The 21,940-nt window shown below is 44.8% G+C and overlaps 1 protein-coding gene and 1 long non-coding RNA gene across 3 annotated transcripts in view; both read right to left on the reverse strand.

Annotated features, from left to right (window-relative positions):
• The window catches only part of Gckiii (Germinal centre kinase III), a 49,625-nt gene extending 41,133 nt beyond the window's left edge, over positions 1–8,492 (reverse strand). The window contains exon 1 of the mRNA XM_076385114.1: positions 8,367–8,492. The gene's annotated coding sequence lies outside the window, so the exon portion shown is untranslated. The remainder of the gene's footprint in view (positions 1–8,366) is intronic.
• Positions 1–21,940, reverse strand: part of LOC143183555 (uncharacterized) — a 37,978-nt gene that overhangs the window by 8,535 nt on the left and 7,503 nt on the right. Inside the window, exon 2 of one of the 2 annotated variants that reach the window (XR_013002614.1) lies at positions 11,863–11,960. The exons of the other annotated variant lie outside the window; for it this stretch is intronic. This is a non-coding gene — a long non-coding RNA (uncharacterized LOC143183555). Of the gene's footprint in view, positions 1–11,862; positions 11,961–21,940 lie in introns of those variants that run through there. 2 annotated transcript variants of the gene reach the window in all.

A 21,940-nucleotide genomic window follows, 5' to 3' on the forward strand; every position in this document is an offset into this window, starting at 1 on the left:
TCTGAGGTGAAATCTTGCTGGTTGTAAGTTCATCTCAAGTTCATGTGGGACTTCGAACATGTTGCTACAACGTGGCCGCACTATAAATTTCGCAGTTTATTGCGTCCTATAAATTATCGTAGCGAATTCACGAAACGTATTAAATCCTCTGGAAAGTTTGCGCGATAATTATTTCACGAATGCGATTACGCACAATGCGATAAATAACGATACCTAGGACAAGAAAGGTTTCGCGCGAACTTTCGTGAATCACTGGCTGCACGCAAGCTGCAAATACTCTGACATCCTATACGAGAACACTACGAAGCAAACTACGAATTACTTTCCCCTGATCGCGTGCTCTTGAACGGTTGCTCTTTAATTATAACGCTCGTTCCGAAACAAAAGCAAGCAAAACTGGAGTATATTTTAGAAGATAAATTAAAAAAGTAGGTATTGTTTGAAATAAGCTAAGTAGAAAGTAAAAAACTTCGTCAAGTGTGAATCGCTTCGACATAGAATTACGACTGTATTGTGCGTCGGCGAATAGCAGATTTTCAGAGAAAGAATACAAGTAGTTTGCTAAGTATCTTGGGCATTATATCCATTAAAAATATAAAAAGGATATAGGAAGAAAATTGTATCATAAAATAACCGGAAGATATTGATGTGCAAGTCAAGCAATCTATCGAGCGTTCACGTCTGTTTCAGAGCAGCTCAGAAATTTTCTATACGAAATGGTATTGTTTCGTTGGTAGAAGCTACACGAGTTACTCGTTCGGGAAAAGACATCGCGAACTCGTGCGAGAATATTGCAAGCCAGTATAGGAGCGCACAGATCGAGGTGTATCGAGATCAAGGAGATGGAAATATTGGTTCGGAGATCCGCCATTCTTTTCGCGATACGTTTGAAGACAAATGGATATAGCGCCTACGAGTTCCTGGGATTTATTTCTGACTGCATTGGGGCAAAAGTGTTATTGGATCGGGACGTCGGAAATTGCATTTGTTTTACGGTGCATTTTAAGGAAGAAAGAACTCGTGCATTGCTTTATGCATACCAAATAAAAGTGTGCCAATATCTGTGCAATATTACAAATTCTTCAAAATACTGGGAAACTGATGATGGGTGAATCGTGAAATTTAGGGATAAAAATGGACGAAAATGGATGAAAATGTAGGATATAGCAGCCTGAACGAATCGCGATTGTGCTTGCGTACCCAAGTTCCTTTCCCGTCGACCTTGGACTCCGTCCCCTTAAAACGGATCCTACGAACGTGCTAAATTATCTTAGAACTCTTCTGGCAGTGAACGAGCAGAAACGGAAACGAAGGGGGCGCACAGATGCGTGGTAAATAAAATATCAACTCATTTACAAGGGAGGATCTGCCCCAGGGCACGATACCCAGTCGCTTCCAGGAATTTTGCATGCCCGGCTGAGTCCGAACATCGATAAAACTCATGTAATGCTAATGACGACAAGTGCACTGTGCAAAAACAACGCCAACTTCCCCGTGCACAGCCTCGATTCGTTCGAATCCCAAGCGAATACACTCTGTCGTCCTAACATCAACCAACACCATGTTTCCCTTAGCCCGAGATTTCGCACAAAGCAACTGAAACTCCTTGTTTCACAGAGTTTCGTCTGTTGTTCTCTGGGACAAAATGCTTCCCAGAAACCCGAAAATTTGCACGAAAAAAGAGAAAAGAAAAGCATGGAGATAGTAAAGATGTGCGTTTCCTAAAAGCAAATTTCACGAGCTGGTGGACGGTCTATTTAAACATTCCTTTGCCGCCTGAGGCGATGAGGAAGGGGTAATGGGGAGAAGAAAGGACGAGAATGACAAAAGTGGAGGAAAAGAACAGATACAACGGCGAACAAAAACTGTCGAGTCCTCGTCGACGACGCGTTCTCCTGATGCAGAAACCGAGGGTCATATTCCACCTGCTCTTGGTACGTGCATCCAGTGTTACGTGTCTATTTACGTAAGCCAGTGTGCGTATAGCCGCGTGTACGTGTGCGTCGACGCGTGCATGCTCCGATATGGATGAACCGCGTATATCTGGTCAGCCATCGTTGCATACACGGTGTCCACCTTCGTCGAGCTGCCGGAAAAAACCATCATCAGAGAGGAAACATGGATGACTCGTGATTCATTGCGATTCAGGTAGAAATGTATTGATATTGAGCATCGTTGCTCGACGAAACTGCAGTTAGTTTAGAAAGGAGGCATTCGAAGCGAGTTAACTAAATCGATGATCGATACTACAATTCTTTCCTCGTAATTGCACTGTTCCAATGAAGCCGTTTCTAATTCATATTCATTTCATTTCCCGCCGAGATAAAGAGGGAGTAAAGAGGGAGTAAAGAGGGAGTCCTTGAAAGCCACCAAATGGATTTGGTGATCCCTATAGATAGTATCGATGCACCGTTAGGCTGCACTCGCTATTTAATTAAACGCATTACGTGGTATATCGTAATTCCGGTGTTTAATATCGGGCATAGTTGACGAGATACAGATCGATAGATTATGTAATGAAATCTATTACGGATCACTTTACGATAGATGCACGAACGCGGACTTAATGGTAATATTTCATCGGCTGAAAAAGTGTGCATGCAACAAGGCTCTTCTATGTTGTTATTATACAATCGCCATGAAGTTAATTCCAATTATTAATCGGGAGAATTGATTAGGTAGTTTGTCACGCACAGTTCTGCTGTCTGCCCACAGAGAATCAAAAGAAGTCTACGTTAATCGTCTAGACGGCGATATACCTGATAGTCTATTTCATCCTAGAACAGCTGCACAGAAGTACTTTGAAAAGTTGCATAAACTGAAATAACCATTACTGTCAATTTTCGAACAAGTCCGAACGAACAAACTCCTCTCTGATTTGGTCGACCGAGAGTCAAATGCATCGATAATCGAATACTTGTTCTCGGTGATTACTAGCTCAATAGGAGAGGACACCCTGTACATCCGTGGTTGCTTCGGTGCATTTCCCGTGCAACACGCCGATGAACATATGTGCCACACGTTCGTGCACACCGCGCACGTGACACACGATGGCCGTGATTCGACTGCACGCGAGTCCACGATTACGTCCACGGGCAAATGCACCCTATGCATTCACTGGCCACGCCAATAAACTTGCGTGGCGCGAGCGCAACGAATGCACTCAAATAGGGATGCACCGGCTGGTGGTCGTCGCGAACCTACACGTTATACGCATTTCATCAAACGCAAAGGCGTGAAATGTAATTAAACGCCCATCCATATGAATTAATGGTACCTTATCAATGCACCTCGAACGCAACTCTTTATCGACCATCTTCTTTGCTTGCGTTTTCACTTCCCCCTTTCCTTCTTTTTTTATTTTATACGCACATATTTCTACTAAACTTAAATCTTAGTACAGATTTGAAATAGTCAGATGTGGTAGGAATCAAAGGATAGTATCGTTCGATTGAATTTTGCTGTGCTTCGTGTAACTCAGATTTCGCGCGATTTCCTATCAAAGTGGGCCGGAAAATCGCGATCAAATAGACTATTTCCGAGTTCCCTCTAGCAGATGCGCGCACCCGTGTACCGACGAGTGTTATGCACACTTCATGCTCTCGACAAATTCGATTAATGCCGAGGACTCGATGAACCCGAACCAACGTGAACGGAAACGGTACTCCCAATCGCCGTGATGGCCAATCGAAACATTTCATTTCGCACTCTACATGACAAAACTCGCGGATTGTTTACTTGGCGTCAATCAGGGCATGAATCGATTGCAACACAAACTCTCTGCGTCACACAAATATTATAAAATACCGCATAACGCGTCGTCATTTAATAAGTTAATCACAACATCAGAAGGTTAATTACAGAAAATATCAGAATGCTCTAAAATAAGAGGCGAGGGGAATTACGTAAAATGAAAGTAGTTCCCTAGTGGCTGGTCGACTGAAATGCACACCAGCTAAATCGTTATGAATTCGATGAAATGGTTTGGGCTCATTGAACGTGACCATTAGTAAAAACAATCGAGAGTGTCGTATGGCTAGCATGATTATAAACGGCGAGAGGGGATTCTCTCGCATTACACGGTTTCCAGTCTTTATGCGGTCGGATTACAGGACGGGGTGCAAGCACATTGTGCTTTCGAACGTGCTGCTGTGAACACGACCTAATGGAACGTCCGAGATTAACAAGAACCGCTATAGCCGATAAATCGTGTCGGTTCCATCAATCCTCCGACTGAATTTCCGATGCTCTCTTAATGATTTATCTTGTACATCGACTCCATGCGTGCCAGTTAACAATGGCAATAAAGGTATGGTACAAAGGTACAACAGATTTTTGGAAAATCCAGTTTCAATTCAGTAGAATAATCCGGAGCGTGATTTACGAACCTGTATCTATAGCTACCGTCGATATTCAACTATGCGGGTGCCAGGCAGTCTAGGGTCTCAAACGAATCTCCTTTTTCCTGTTCACTGACGTTCCACCATCGTCGAAAGATTTACCAGGGAACCTCATCGCGTGACGACTTGGAAAGTCCCGGTCTGTATACCGAACACTATTCACCTCAGCTTTAATTATACAGCTGCAGTTAATTTCAAATTCAATACAGTAACACGTAATGGGCGAGGAATCTGGACGAACCGTATAGGATTCCCGATGGATATCGTCTACTATTTTATCGACTCCCAGCGACTGTAACTGCAGGTTTCATTTCCATACTGCGAGCCAAGAGAGCGAAAAAGCAACGGAGCGATCGACGCCTTGGTCGGGACTCTTTATGGAGCGAGGCCAAACGCTGGAAAACGATACGCCTCTAGTGTCAGAGGGAAGATGGGCAGGGCGGGGATTATCCAGCAGTTTCGCATTCGTTTGGGCCGGCCTTAATCGATGCCGCTTCAGCCTGAGCGACAAGTCTAAATGAATCTGTCTGCCGCAAACAATACGTTTACTCTGCACGGGCACCGTTTGCGAAGGATTTCTATGGACCAGTTTTCATGAATCCTATCGGCGGCGGACAGAGCCGGACATATTCCACAATGCAGTCGCGTCTGCAGCTTGCCTGGACACCTTCCCGCGACGAGTGACGAGTCTTTCTCCGAGCGACATTTAAATCGCGGTCAAGCGGGCCCCTGCTCGATGTCGGGAAATTAAATCTCTCGGGGCCGAGGGTCTGGAATCGCGGCTGAACGAACTTCAGCGTTCTAAAGTGGAGTGGAGGGTTCAGAGAGGAATGCCTGTCGACCCGGAAGAATGCAAAAACAGTCGGGCTATTTTCGAAGTAGTCTCAGACCTCCGCATTACGCGAAACGCGCAAGTTATGACTGTAAATAGTCGAGCAATATTTTTAGAAACTTTCATCTTCTCTCTGCGCACAGACAAACAGCACAGACATTAAGACATCATCTGCCACGCTGTCTAAATGTGGAACGTGCTAATTTTTCGAAGCAATTCTGCACCGTATGAGCGGAATAAATTGCAAGTAAATAAATGGATAGATGGAAATACGTCGCGGAGACAATTCTGAAAGTGGCGTGGTGATCGAGACTCTGCTAACTCTGCTCCCGATAATTCGACAGGGGCTGACACGGGCAACAGCGAAGGATAGTCGGCGGAAATAACTAATGCATAGGGGCAGGACGTTTCGGTAATCCTCTGGCTGTCAGATAACCGCCGTATTCTCGAAATTCAACATTATCGGGACGAGAGTCTCGTCTCCGACATTTCTCACCTGCCAGTCCAGCATCTAAAAATACGAGCGTACATATACGTCGGCGATCGATCATAGTGCATCGCACCAGACGCGGCTTTGCCGCTGAAAGGAACTTTTACGAGCGAAACGGACGGCTGCAAACATTTTTGTATTCATGCCAGTCGTAACAACTTCGTGAAAGCATTTTTTTGTGGACAGGCGGGAGGGAAATCCTGAGAAAACAATCCGAATCGAGGCAACTTTTCATGGCTTAAATGTTCGTTTGAAAGCTTCTCGCGTGGTACTATACATTCGACCTTTTTCAAATGGTAACAATAATGTCTTTATTGCGCAACGTTACGTCTGTATCAAGAAACAAATTAAAGTCGTACATGAAATTAGAACCTACTTTGTAGAGTTAAAATTGTTATTTAAATCTAACCAACTTCACTGATAAGAGGAACGAACCGGTGCATCGATTTTCGTACAATCGTAGGTTAAGTACCAGACACGAGTTAATGGCTCGCGTGCTTTCAATGGATAAGAAAGTCACCACACACGAAAAATACCGATCCAGGGTGGTCTGCACGCACGCGTCTTATGGAAAATCAGATAACACCCACTCGCCATGCACGAATCGCCGATACGACCGACATTATGAGTCATACGAGAAAATTACTCTACAGGTAGAATAGGCTTCTAGAACCGACACGCGGTGAATCGATTCACTCGCTTTTTGAGAAGTCGTTTCACTCTGAAAGTGCGTGAAATGTCGACACGGCTGACTAATTTTTTTACAGTCTTTCATAACAGATCCAGGAATTACACTTTCTGTTTTTTAACATCAGGTGATTCTTGGGTGAATTATTCTCCCAAAAGATCGTATACAGAACCATAAATAATTCTTGCTATTTCTTAACCCCCAGCTATCATCCTTTTTTTCTGCATGGCTGAGGCTTCTCATTCTCGAGGGGCAAACCTACCCTTGCAGGATCGCGGCGCGCTACACCGTTTCATCGAGTATTATATCCAAAGTTCTTCTCCATAGACATTGTAAATCTTCTTCGGTGGAAAGTATTCCCCAGTAGGAAGCGGCAAGACAAAGAACGGATCATAGTAAGCCACTTTACGGGAAACTTTCTGAACCTGTTCAAACGTCACATACAAATTCTTGCGTTCCATCGAATACCGTACAAAGTAAAAATTACACTTCGTCATGGTGTAGTTACCAGGTCGACCTACTCGACCAGGTCGCCCTCCAAGCTACAAAAGTATTTCTCTTATAAGCTTTCTCACGATATGTCTGATTTATCAGTAACCTTGCTACGTGTGGAAAACTGACTCGATAAAGATGCAAACTAGAGATTTCCACATGGAAAAATTGCGGTAAAAAATATGCGAGAAAAAATTTCAATCGTATTCATATGTAATCCAAGAAAACAAGCTATTTCGCAATTTTTTAGATATCGAATATGTCACATCCTCTGAATGAGTAGGAAATTGTATCTAAGTGGAAATAGCATAAATATAAAAATGTATTAGACCTAATTTCGAGGCTGATCAGTGAGCAGATCAGTGGATACAGAAGAAAGGAATCGACACGTCACGCGACGCTCGTCAACAAGTTGAAAATTGGTATCGCCGTCAGGTAAGCTAGCGAGCATTGGTCTCGGTCCGTCTGTTACGGGACACGAAACGGTTCTCGGTGTTTCGTGGCCAGGCCCGTTGATCCTCGCCTCGAGAATACTACTTGTAGCAGGAATGACTCGCCACGAGCCTATAAATAAACCCGATATCCCCCCGTTCCCCGACGATGCCCCGCCGAGGATTTTTATTCGCGGACGTCGCGTGTTCGCCACCAACGTCACTATTTGCATTTCTACTCGAACAGCCATGAATACACTCCTGTCAATAATAATTGTCAACGATAAATTTGTGAAGCAGTCGATGACGCAATGTGGCTTAGAAATTCGATACTCTTGTTCATAATGTATCATGAAGGCAGTTTAGTTCGCCTAATCATCAAGCCGAAAATGAGGATTAGAATTTCGTGGAAGCCGGTTTCCAGAAGGTTTTGCTACCCGCGAGACTAAAAATAAACCAGGGGAAGAAACTTCACGGTGGATTATCGATTGCAATTAAGGCAAATGATGCGAACCACGGGGAGCATTCGTGGCTGCGATCGATATACCGCGAATACTGCGTTTTAGGCCTGATTTGGTCGAAAGTGATCGGAAAATGGCCGTGGCACGCGAGTTTTCTGCGGTGAAATACGGTGCACGCATCGGTGACTCAAGAGTATATAAGCGTAATGCTATTACTATCTTTATGCTCCTTCCAGATTTGGCTGGCGAGCCAGCAAGTATCGTCGCATGATAGGGCGAGGGTGAGAGCTGGGAATAATAAAACGAGTAGAGATTCTTTCCCTGTGACGCGAATGTGCCTTGCAATCGAATAAGGTATAGGTACTACTTTACATATTCCCGGCGATCTGCAATTTTCACGGTAAACAACAATTTTTCAAAGCGTTACTTCTTGCCCATCCACTTATTCTCCACTTCGCTGAGACATCAGCGATCGTTACGATAAAAAGAAATGATTTTCTCTTCGGCCGTAACTTACTGTGCGGCTTTGAGATGTCGTAAAGAAGAAGAAAATTGAATGAGATCGCGGTTACCTCTCGGGACGAATCTCCTCCCCCACCACGCACCCCCAACAGGCGGTCGAGCGCTGCACTCCGTCACCGGCGGCGGTATTTACGAACTGGGGGTGCACTGTGTACGCGTCTTCGGGGACAGTCGCGCGTCGACTGAAAGCTCCCTTACGGAAAACGAATTCGCGTAGGAACGACAACGGCGGCGCCACGACGCAACCCCTTACCAAGCAGCCAGCCAAGCAGCCAGCCAACCAGCCGACGAACCATCCAGCTAGCCAGCCAGCAGCCAGTGGTTCTCCCTCTCCCCGTGGTGTCGTCGCAACCCCCGTGCCGCCTGAGTCTACCCCCTCCAGCAGGGTTCGAAAACCACGCGGAGAGGGGTAGCGTGTATCGCCACGCGCTCGACAAACTGGAGGGGGTGTCTGCTGGTGGAATTACTTCGCCTGGCAAAAACTCACCCCTCCGTCTCTCTCGCTCTGCCCTCGGTCGACGGGCTGGAAGAGTTCAGGAATATGATGAGCGCACAGAGAGGAGTCAGGGGGTGCTAGGGGCCGATGTACTCTGATCCGAAGGTCGCCGAGCACAAAGCACATAAATTGGAATTTTGGAGGTTGCTCCTGCCTTCGGAGAGAGTCACTTTTTTCTCCCAGTTTCATTCACGACCAAGTGGAAGTGATAATTCGGTGCCAATTAACAGTCGGAACGCCTTTTTTGTCTTTCAGCTAGCAATGGAGTAATTAGTAGAACAGAGGTAAGGAGTTGGGAAACCGATAAGGGATTTAGACTCTCCAGATACCGTAAGATGGACAAGTTTTGGAAGGGTTTCAGAAGCGATGGAGGCCAATGCACTCCATCACGAAGACGGCACAGAGATAAATTGGGATTTCGGGATTGTTACCGATTCCTAGATAGCAAGATTGTTTCGAGTGCTCGTCTCTCTTTCGAACTATAATTGGAAACTCGGGAAGCGCGGATCGACTCGCGGAAGGGATTAATATTTAACCTTTGAGTCGTGCTCTATTATGCTTAATGACCTGATGAATCATGTATCGCGAGAGTCCGAAATAAACAGAGCCCAGGCCGTTTTCTGCGCAGCGACGAGGACGCAAGTCTAGAAACTACAGCCGAAAGCTGAAACAGTGACACACGTAACCGTGGCCTCATCGTTTATTACCCACGAGACGCGATAACGCGGCAGAATCATGAATATAAATAAGGCAAAGACCAAAATGAATATTACATGAAACTGAATATTAAAAGTTTCGAAAACGTACAAGTTTTCCACTGTTTTCTTTTTCAGAGGGGAATGAACTTTGGAGGGGGAAGGGAAAGGGCATATTTCACAGCGACAAGGTCTTCGCGTCAATGCGAAAAAAGTAAATTAGGGTTCGGCTCCCACGGAATCTTTTCGACTCTCGGACGGATAAATCCGACATGAAGTCGCCCCAGCAGATACGGAAATCGACTCTGTCCCCTGCGCCACGATTGATGAAACCCTACTAACGGACAAAGGGAAGGGAAGTATCGCATCCACTGCGGCGCGCTTCAATTTTGCCTTTATTAAATGAAGTAAAAGGGATGAAACCTACGGGGAACTTCTCCAGGAGAATTGCTTAATATTTCCTCCGTTTCTCTTTCACCGAGCGATGAAAAAGGAGTGAAAGCAACGTTAAATGCGGCTTCCACGAAGAAGGATTTAAATTTTAAATACGAGGACCGAGAATAATTTTCTTGCAGCCTCCCATCGCTGAATTCATCGTTTTCAAATCTCTATGAACGGCCAGTTATACTTGACGATTTATCCTGGGAAAGACAGCGATCTTACCCCTGGGTAGAATTAAAAGCTGCTTCCTCCTCAGAAATCTTCTCCGTCGGCAACGCAGTACAGCTCGAGAAGGTAGAAAATCATGGGCCGTTAACTTCCGCAATCGAAACTTTCCCGTGAGTTTCGTTGACAGCGCGAAACGGTTGGCGACAGTTTTCCACGAGATCCGCGAGGTAAAATAAAACCAACTGCTGTCTCTCGCCGCCGCTTAAGGAAACTTTTTTCTATTGTGTCGCGAGCAACGAGGAAAATAAATTAGAAGCAGTCGGGATAGGGAGGTAAAGAGAGGGAAACGAATTCGATTGACGGCGCAGCGTTATTTCCTTAAGAAAACGAGAACCTTTCCGAAGCCATGGGTCGCGCGATGGCCCGATAAAAAGTTGATCAATAGAACCGAGAGAGTGCGATTCGTTAGCGCGCAGTCTGATCGAGACCGATTTTGATTAAACTCAGGAATCCTTCCAACACCGAACACAATTATCTCCACGTCGTCTAAATGAATACAGCAGTAGTTGCAAGAGCCATTTAGGCGAATATCAGTCTAATTGAAACTTCAATCGACTCGCAAATCGAGGTGCATTTTCAGTTTATCAGTGCATAAAACTGAGCTTAAAAGCTTGAGGATAAACGGACCGATCGCGGTTACCGTAAATCTTCTGTCCCAGTGTAAAGCGCATTCCGAAAACATGCATATTCATCTCTCCTTTAAGCTGGAAGCTCACCGACACACCGTCCATCGGAGAAATACAAATTCGAGGGTGACGGTTCAGTTCGTGGAGGCGACTCAGCGAAAAATAAGTTCTGACCAACAGGGGATTTCGAAACGGATGGCGAAGGTTCGATCCAGACGGGTTTGGTGCACCGAAGGAGAGAAACCGGTTCCCTGAGCGGGCTGAAGGATGTTTGCGGCAGTTGGAGAGGGAAGTTCGGCGGGAGTACGAGGAACGAGAGGAAGATCGATCGCGCAGAGGAAGAGCGGCGACGAATCTCGCGTATCGTGTAATTTTGGCCACTTACGCGCGCGCGTCTTTAAGGAAAGCGATAAATTCTGTGGTGGCCTGTAGGCAAGCCTGAAGAAAACGCTGCAGCGACCACTTCGAACAGACGGTTCACGTATGACCGATAATTTATCTCGCGTTCGTATAAATACAACACCCTTTATTGCTAGTGCCCTTCTCGCCAGTTACAAGGGAAACGTGCCGCGACTGCGACGAAATTTCCTTGGAATTTCGCCAGATTTCTTTGATTAAACGAGCAGATATTGTTTCACGTCTACTCGGTTGCGCTTAGCTAGAATTCTCAATGGGGGACGTGTTCGGTCAAGTTAAAGGACTTTCTCGAAGGGCTCGCAAATAGTTTACCGAAGAACGACAGCTCGAGCAACTTTTCTGGAAAGGAGAAACAAGTGCTGAATTTCGTGAAATTCCCCCGTGACCTCTATAAGCAGAGATCAGAGTGTTTGCGCGTATTAAGGGTTGCGAGGTTTATGGAGCGTGCTATATGCAGCAAGGGTGTGTCTGCCTCACGCCACAGTTTCCCCTTGAACGTTGTAGTCGCGTTAGTTTTATTCTTGTCGCGGTTTCTGTGCCGGCCAACTAAGGGCTGAAGCTTCTCATCCAGAAAGCGATGAGAAACAAAATATAAATCTCGAGTCCAAAGTCGCGTGTAACCTACATCCACGACCTGGACGTTTTAAAATTTGCTAAGGGTGGTTGTTTTCGAAATTCTAAAATCACTCACACAAACGCGTTCGAACGTCGATTCCTTTAATAATTATCTGTGCTCCTTACCTGAAACAAAAAAAACAGAAAGGCAATTATTGGACGAGAGTTCTTTACGACGACTGACAATCTATCGAAGGCGCAACGAAAGCAAGCAGGGAGCAAACGTATCGATTAGCCGGAGATGCAACCTGGCTTTGTAATGCACGAAAGAACGCATAACGAGCGCGCAAAGCGAGGACTGACAAAAGGAGTTCGTTGCTCCGAGATTTATGGAGCAACATGAAACATTAATTTTTCTCCTGGACGGGCTTGCAACGTTCTCGTAACCTCTTTTCCATTTTAAGAACGTTTCGTTCGTTGCGTTACTCACTCTTGTCCTACACTCGTAACCTCGAAATAATTCATCGCTTCCAGGCCCTTCGCGCGAAAGGATCCTATTCCACCTTTGGTCTCCGCATTAAGAGGCCGACGTTAGTTAAATCGACTTATCAGCTTCTTCCCACGTCGCAGTCTTAAAACGTCTCCCTCGAAAGGCGAGATATCCGAAAGTAGCCCAACTTCTTGGGATCCCCATGAAAATTCATCGCATCAACGACCGCTTCTCGGTTCGGAAAATTGATGTAACGAGCGTCTACTTGCTCGTTCTGTCGTTCCGCTACGAATTACTATTCCTCCCACGAGAGCAGTAGCACTAGCGATTACTCATCTTTTAGAAGACGGAGAATGGAATCCCGATTATGACGCACAAGGAGCGTGGATACGAAAACGCGATAATTTAGGATCGCGTCATTCTTAGAAGGACGTTCTAAAAGGAATCAAGGGAGTAGCGATGTACCGAGAACCTTATTTCATTCACAAATTTTTAATACAATTTCCATATTAATATGTAAGGAAACAAAGAGGTCTACTTCCATCAGTTTGATTTTTGTCAAGTTCTACTTTAGATAGAGATCAATGATACCCTTTTGTTCTCTTCGTATCTCCCCTCGCGGAAAACTTTAAGACTCCTTGTCAGAGCGACACGAACTGTCGAGCGGAGTCCTAATTATGATGGAGGGTTTTCCAGCGGAAATTCACCAGTGTCCCGGAAAGTTCTGATGAACGTTCCGAAGGCAATTGAAAAATAGCCGAGTCGTGTGTACACAGAGCTTCATCCCAATGTCTCTTTCCGGACAGAGGCACGGTCGAACGACGTTTAACCGTGTAAAATTAATTAACGTTAATTAACATTCGCCACGATGGGAGAGCCGCGAACGCGTTCGTGGCTAGAATACAGCACGGAGATTACAACCCCTGGCAAGAACCCATTAAAAACTACCAAGGCTATTTGTTTTACCGTCCACGCGCGCACAAGGGGTGGGTAAAATCCTGTGGACGAATATAGTATCCCTCCCGTAGATTATCCCACATTTATTTTAATCTCGCGAATAAAACGAGCCTCCTACGTTCTCCCCCCAATTCAAAGAAGATGAAGAAGGAAACAGAAATGGCGCGTTTCCTCGAGGGAAAAGGAAATTTGTTTCCACGTAAGCATGAGCTCACCGAGGACAGGTTAAAGCTCCCGCGCTCGTTTCCCGCGGCGATAACGACCCCGAGGCGCTCTAAATCGGTGTTCGAGCCTCGACTATCTACCGAATAAGATATCCACGGCTGATTTCGGTGAGTAAATCGCCTTCGCGGAAAGACCCATGCCAAGTTCTCGACCGTACCACTGTGTCTGGAGAAGTCGCCATCGAGGCTAGACTCTCCAGCGTTTCCTCCATTAGACTCGGACCACGGTGAATCAGGGGAAACACACGTGGAACGACTTTGCCGCTCAGCAGAGTAGGAAGTCGCGGCGAAAGGGGGAAAAAAGGGGGAAAGAAGGGGGCAAGAAATAGCGCAAGAACCACGGCTTACGCGTGTAAAACAGAGTCGTAACGATTCGGGGGATTTTCGAGATTTGCGAGAGGTGAGAAGATGTCCAAGGATTCGCATCTGTCAATTTCATGGACAGTGCACAGTTTTACGAGCCTCTCGCTCGAGTTTCTAATACCTGAAGAATCGCTCAAGAGTTTATCGATCCGTCGATAAGTAGCGTAAATAAACATTTACTCGAAGACAAGATAGATTTCGATAAGAACACCAGTGGCAAGTACATATTCTTTCCGTGAGTCAGCCAATCCTTCGGAGAGTCTTATCTCTTCCTGTTCGCGCATATTCTTGTGCACGTTCGATGCCATGCGAACGTTGGCCTGCTAACTCACGGTTTAAGGCAAGCACGTACTTTAACGCAGCAACTGTGTCGGGAAACCTTTTCGTTCCATTTGTGACCATGTTTCGCGTATCCAACAAATAGGTGTGTTATATGACTGTCCATTTTCATGATAAAAGGAACATTTACATAACAATTTTTAAGGTCAAACGACAATTACAACCAGGACAACATCGTGAGAGGAGAGCGAGTATGAGCAGTAGCCAGGCGGTAATTGCGAGGGAACAGGTTTAGAAGTTTTAGAGTTCCAGTCACGGGTTTTTCCACGCTCTTAGGGTCACCTCCAAAATTAGGGAGCATCCGGGACCGGTGAGACCATTTAATCGCAATGAATAAAGGAGGCTTCACAAAGAAATACGTATATTCATAAAAAGTCCAACAATGGGAAAGCAGACAGGAAAAAAGACAACATGGACGCTCTTCCCTTTTTCACCGGCGGTACGCATCGTGCCAGGGCTGCATGAATTTTAATGGGCGAACGAACGCGCGCAATTTGCAGGGCACATAAACAGCGAACGTATTTTTCCAGGACGGTTGATTAAAATATTAATTGCGCGACAGACTGGGTCGAAAATGTTGAAAATAAGAGCATTTCGAGCATGTTCATAAACTAACAAACAAAAGTACACTAAAAAAAAAATGTGGTGAACGAAACTTCGATCGCTATATTCCACGAGGAATGACTTAACGATACAATTTATTCTGTCGCACATACATTCAAGGTTTCGTCTGTTCGTGTCGCGTAACAGCGTTAATTGGAGTTTTACTTTGTCCAATAACCATGACGAAATAATGATCACTCAGTTCAGTTTCAATTAAAAGTCTCCGCACGAAGAATGCCTTGATTCTGTTATCGCTTGGATGTAATTCCAGAAATTCTTCCGTCTAGAAATCGATTGGCTGAAAATGAAAACATGTAGACGGAAGCTACACTTATCTGGATTACGAAGGTCTTTCGAATGAGTCTCTCCTGGCATCAGTGACAATACAATCATGTGGCGTTCTTATGCAGAGACATACTCCAAAAAATGTCTCAATAATTATTTGATACTTTCAGCTAAGAAAATTCTAGAAAATAGAAGCGATCACACCTAATGATCTCCTTATATATAATCTATGGCGACAGAATACTTATCCGGGCGTAACATCGTTAAATTTTATCTCCGTCAACCTCCGGCACACGTATCTGGCATGATTCACACACGTGTCTGGCTAAACAACCGTGATACGGAACCCCCTTAGCCATGTGTCACGGACTTAATATATTTCTTAGCAGCACGGTGTTCGAGAAGCGAGTTTCACAAGACGATACACGTCGACGCTTTCCTTTGTTGACTCGGATCGTTGCGAAACGGTAAGCCACGCGAACGGAATTGTAGCTACTTCTTCTCTAGTATGTAACGTTAAGTTGGAGACTGTTTTTACTGTGGAGAACAGTGAAAACGCCGGGAGATAGTTGTACAAATGTAAAGAGGGCAAACAATATTTATCTTCTTTTATTTCTTCGCAAGAACATGAATAGCGTTCAATTCGAGCTGTGGAGTATCTCGGAATTGTTCTCGAGGATCTTGAAAGCATTAAGGACGGACTTTAGTCTGCGATGGTAAAGTGAATTAATCCTTGCCATTAATCTACGATAAAGTACCCCGAAAAATATTCGAAGCCTTGTACGTTTCGAGAAAAATACGTCTGGTCATCGGCGAACGAGAAGGAATCAGCCAAGTTTACGGACCGAGAAATTCAGACAAGATGTCTTAAGGTATTTCTAGAAAAATTACTCTGCCTCCCAGTTACATCTGGAAATTCGAAGACTCGAAAGCTTGCCCAAGCTTTACCTGTACCAACCAAGAGAGTTTCTGCTAAATATTCATCAATTTTACCGTCTAGGGATTCAGTGAATTTAAAGTAAACGATTAAACGGTGGAACTTCAGGGTTCGATGGGATTTGAGTAAAAGTGGATTACCGAACACTTTCGACCACATTGGACCGCCCGATCCTTTTCAATTACGAGTGTTGGGAATCGAAACGGAGCTCGCGATAACGTCGTCATCCTATCCATTTTCGCAGAAATCCATTGCAAAAATTCTGAGTACTGTCTTGCTTTATCGTACATCGTAAGAAGGATTATGTAGTTGACGGCAAAGTTTAACGCGCTCTTATCTTCAATCCGATAACAGAATCATCGTCTACGCATATAGTCGTTTATTGTAAGCTGTGCTGCATCGACCAACGTCATTGTCCGTGGTGCAGCTACGCTCAAGTAAACATAACGCCGCAATTTCATTGATAAATTATTGAGGCGTTGAATTTCTTTCGCAGCGCTTTTATCGGCGACACCTCGTGCTTAAGCTGCACGGTAGAATAGCAGTATAACCATGGCGTAACCTGTAATGCATTCACGACGTTAAGATGAAAATGCATAATCTTTCATTAGCCCGCAATCAGCTTGACGAGCGACCGAACTGTATAACTAGCTGATGCACTCACGCCTCGCAACACGTAGTTCTCGTCTCTGTGAAAGCGTCTATGCGCCATTCAGGGGGGATCAATAGCCTTCAGGACTTTCATCGTCGAGATAAATTACATCTTGGATAAGAAGACACCTCCGAGGTGGTAGTAAACGAGAAACAACAGTAAAAAGGAAGCGCGAAAAAAAGCGAACACTGGAAAAGGAACTTCTAGTGGCTCGAACAAATTTAATATCGCCTTTGAGAGACACGTTAGCACGAACGGAAATGTAATTGAACGAATTGAACTGCACGCTACAGTTCCCTTTGATTGCGAAAATCCATCCAAGTAACGGACTTATTGGATATCAAGGTGCTACGTTACTGGTATCCGCTGTGCAGACTGGACCACGCGAAACGTTGCTACGTTTCTCTTTCTCTTTGAAAATTACTAGAACGAAAGATTTTCTTTTTAAAAAGCGTTCACGTATGTTTGTTTAAACAATTTAGTAAAGTGAAACGGCTAATTTTATTCAAAGCCTGATTATAGATATGCCCTTGACTCCAGTCACCTTAATTGATCCGTCTTCCGAAACTGTTTGATTAGGGAACGTTTTAATTAAAGGCGTCCACCCTCTAATTCCCTCTTATCGCTTTATCTCGCTGCTCAAAGTCGCCGCTTTATTGAGACGTACCCTAAGGTATCGAGACGTATCGGCCGATCTCGCAGCCTTTAATTAGAAGACCTCCGCATTTTCGCGAAAGACTCGGCCGTTAATTAGCATCTCTCGGTCCGTCCCGTTCTTCCGACCCGAACGCAATTTCTCGCTTGCGAAATGTTCGTATACGACTCTCTGCTGGCGACGATGTCGAGTTGACGCTTGTACGTGACGTTGGAAATTGAGCGTAAGATTGAACGTTAATCCTTAATTTGGTTTGGAAGTTATCGTTTCGAAATGGATTTTATTAGACCGCGTGCGCGCAGAGAAATTGAATCCAACCACCTAACTCGACATGGCGCAGATCATCACGTATTTACGCCTCCGTCCATTTCCGGTGCTATCAATATCGTTCTCGGATTGCGATCTCCTCGGTCGAAGTTGAGTCACATTATTTTCATTATTAAATGATATCGTAGGGAGAATGGTTTTAGGCGTATTTAAAAAAAAGTGATAAATTAGTTAGACAAGTTGTGACCACTTAGGAGAATTAAAGGAATTCTCTACCTATTCGAGGTATGGGGCAACTGTGTGGACTGTGCGTAGGAGGTAGATCCCCTTGGGGGTAGAATACTACATAGATATCTCTTCGGTTGTTACCCTGGCCATCGACCGTCTGCGGGTCTCCTGTCCTGGGGCAAGGACCTTTGCTCCTCGTACAGACTTACACCAGGTCCGCATTGAAGCGAACACAAACAAAAATATAGTGTAGAATTGTAGAACGTAGCGGCGAATATAGATCTATTGACTTTCCACGGTCGCACAGTAATTTTCTGGTATTCTTCTGTTCAAACTTGTCTGTCTTCATTTTCTCCGTTGTCAGAAAAGCCAAATGCTAGATATAATATATTATACATAGCTTGAAAAAGTCTGACAGCTCTTCAGCCATGAATTATCTTGCGATTAATGCATCAGAAAGAAACTGTATCAGATTTAAATACCGATCCCGTCAAGAGTACAGTTATGTCTTCAGGATATGTAATCCTATTCGCAAACCGAGCTTTGCGTTACTGACTGTCAATCGCCGATGGACAGAAACAGCTAAAAATCAAGTCAAACGCATTAGTCTGACTTATGATCTCGTATACGATAAGGCGGTCTAGTTTTCTTCTGCTTGGGCCGCTATTATTTTGTATCTAGCGTAAATAAATCGTCGTTACATTAGCTCGAGAAAGCCTGAAAATTAGCTTTAATCTCCAGGACTAACACGAAGCTCTGACAAAGTATCATTCTAAGAAAAAGGTGCAGCTATTACGAGTTACGTACTATTTACAAGAAATTTTGCGATCCTCCAGGTGTAACGTTCTTGTTATCAGCTCGTGAATCACAGTGCAAATGAATTTGCAAGTTTGATGCATATTGTTCGATGCGTGCTTGTCGTCATCCCGTGAATGTGTCCGTCTACTGTCTCAAAGGATTTCGTTCGCATGTTTCCCCTAATTACGTTCCGCGGACTGTATCCTGGAACTGTCTGCCCATTTATTTGTTCGAAAGTTGGCGCTGCAAGACAAGTCTGTTGCCGCCACTATTCCATAGATTTGGTACGGGTTTATTCTAACGTCTGGCTCCATCGATGTTCTTGAGATAACGGATAGCGAGCGACGCTTCTGTCGATAGAACCCACTTCCTGATTTACAAGTGCCAAGCCGCTTGCAGAAAATTCTTCCCAAAGAGTAATGGATTTTTTCTTCGCTTTTTGCGCGGTCGATGAAGCTGTAAAATGGTAGCGTCACGCCAGCTATAAAACAGTTGCCGGGGCGTGGAAGCAACGGTATCTATTCCCTCGCAAGATTTCCTCCTTGCAGAAACGAATTCCACGATAGACACTGTCTACTGCACACCTACGTTATTAATATTCAAGAGGCGACCCACTGGAAACGTTGAACAACTTTTTGGTTTTATTTCTTTCCTAAAGTAGAAACTTTTAACAATATTCTATATTTGTTGATTGGAACAGTAGTTTTACGAGTTTGAGCCGATTACGTATACAGTTCAAGTATTTTACGAACAAGGCAACGAGTGAAACGCTATTCGCATGAAAATAAAAAATGCGCGTGCTCGGGGGATTCTTTGAATCAACACATTTCGCTGACTGATCGACACGCGTTTTCGCAATATTTCACGTATGCCTTCCTTGTTTCGCTAGACACCGACAGGCAGCTCACCGATTCCTGTGAAACATTTCGGCCGGTTTATTCGCTGTATTACAACATTCAGATTCCTCCGAAGAATCTCCAGGAAAGTGGAACGCGTTAGAAAGCAACACGGAACAAAATGTTTTAAGGCGCCTACACACAGGCTTGCGAATTCTTTGAAAACCGAGACCCGCTCTAGAGCAACTTCCCTCTCTATTCGGGCAAAAGTGGAGCGTGCTTCTGCAGTTTCACGGGAAACAATTGCTAAACCAACCGCTGCTTTAGTCAGTTCCCCCATTACAGAGACTATGTATCAAACGAGCACTGGGACACTTGTTATTTCATATTCAGTGCCGCTTCACCGACTTCCTGTACTTACTCCAGCACCAACAAAAAAGTGTCCCGCCTCCATTGCCCGGGATATTCGCTCAGAAGCATCGTAGCGATTATGATAATCTAGTCAGTAGCTGAGAAACCGTAAAGGGAAAGACGATAAGAAACCAGTGGCAAGTTTCTAGTCTCCCAAGTTAATTATAAGCAATGTACCAGATAGATAAACGGTCGATGCGTGAATCGATAAGGATAATTAAAGTTCGATGACTCTGGGTTCGACGTGGTGGAGTAAAGTTGTGCCAGTCGTCTTTACGTGCCCGTGAAAGTAACCCTCAGACGCACAAACGAGACGAAAGGAGAATCAGAGAAGAGGTGGGAGAGATCAACGAACTAAGAGTAGGCGGAGAAAGAAAAGCCTGAACGAGGGAAAAAGGAAAAAATGCGAAGTCAGAGAAGAATTCCAAGGACGGAAACCGAGTAAAAGAAAAGACGAGGGAGAAAATAAGCGGTAGAAAAAATGAAGAGGACCAGGATATTAACGAGATAGAGCCCTTTTGAGGGGACCGTCCTGCGAAGCGCATTCGTCAAGAAATCATACGGCCGAAGAAGATTACGCGCAGACTTTCTTTAATCATTCACGCGAACGCAATGGACGAGGTAAGACACGGAATTATTCATCGGCTCTTACAGTGCAAGAAACTAGAAATCGCCATTCCTGTCACGATCAACTTTACCAAGATTGAAACGAATAGAACGCAGCATTGCAGAAGAAGCTTTAGGACTCCTTTGGCCATGGAATTCGATTTAACGATCGGCAAAGGTCGACTATGGAAAAGATAGAAATTTCATCGACGAGCATAATTGCCTGCAGAGGGCTGTCCACGTCCGAAGACAACTGCGTTTTAATTGGCGATTCTGCACGCCTATCTGGTGCGCCCAACCAAATTCACGTCAATCAGACGTCATTGAAAATCCGTCAACTGCATGCGTTACCTTGTATCCCTTTGACGTGCGCGCAGTTCGAGCCGAACACGAAAGCCAGCGTGTAATCCATCCATCGATTCGCTCTGCGATAATATGCCTCTTTGAGCTGAAATTATCACAAGCTCATAGAAGCACGTGATAATGCTTCAACGAGGCTAAATTATTAACGAACTGCAAAACGAAATCTATACCTACGTGCTTGCATCAATTCAACCTGTTCCTTCAATTTGTAGTCTGTGCATGTTCCAATTGATAACAAAGCAATTACCAATAGTCGACTAATCAAGACTCGTAATCATTTTCAGAAGGGTTGCAAGACGGCAGTAAGAAGGTATGTAGTAAATTTCTTACAAGATGTCATTTGAGAATCGATGAATTATGAGGGTATTCTGATGTCTATCAAAGAAACGACGTCTGATCGAGGCATGACCACATCTACTGTTCTAGTCCCAAGATCGTCGGGCTTTCCCGACACTCAGAAGTGGGTGAGAGGAGTAAGGAAAGAATTCCATTATGCCAGAGGTCGCATCCACCGCGTTCTCGGGGCGACGTCGGCCACCAGTTCCTCCTCCGCTTCCTTCCTTCCTTCTTTTTTTTCTCCTCGGTCGCAAGAACGCAGCCCACTGCTCGGAATACCTCATTTCCTTTGTCCGCGTCTTTCTCACGATCTTCACGATTCTTAGCGAAGGTCCTACCTTCGATCCAACTCGGCAAATTGCACGTCTAACTCTTTCAGAGATTCGAGTATCGCGTCGGCTTTCTTTGCCTCGATCGCGACACAATCAGATGGCACTTGGGGGTTATCGAGCTGCTAGCATGCTTCGCTCCTGGGCGAAGGCCTTTCAGGATGCACTATAATTGCTTTCGAATAAATTCTTTCTCTGGGTACCCAGTTGCATTTATTCTCGAGTGTTCTCTCAGATTGCGTTATCCTTTGTTCGCGCTTAGGGCACTCGTATCATCGATAGTCTCGGTCGATATCCTGTGTCTTCGGTACAAAAGACACCTCGTTGAAAAGCGAGCGAGAGAAGTGTTACGGCCGAAATACCAATTCAGGTCAATACCTCTCTCCTTGCGTGTATTCATAAAAGGCAGGTCGACCTGACACCTCCGCCAATCTCACAGAAGTATGTGGCTCGAATTGCACACGGATAACTGATCAATACCGACTGC

The sequence above is a fragment of the Calliopsis andreniformis genome, chromosome 9 (genome assembly GCF_051401765.1).
Source record: "Calliopsis andreniformis isolate RMS-2024a chromosome 9, iyCalAndr_principal, whole genome shotgun sequence".
NCBI classification, from domain to species: Eukaryota; Metazoa; Arthropoda; class Insecta; order Hymenoptera; family Andrenidae; genus Calliopsis; species Calliopsis andreniformis.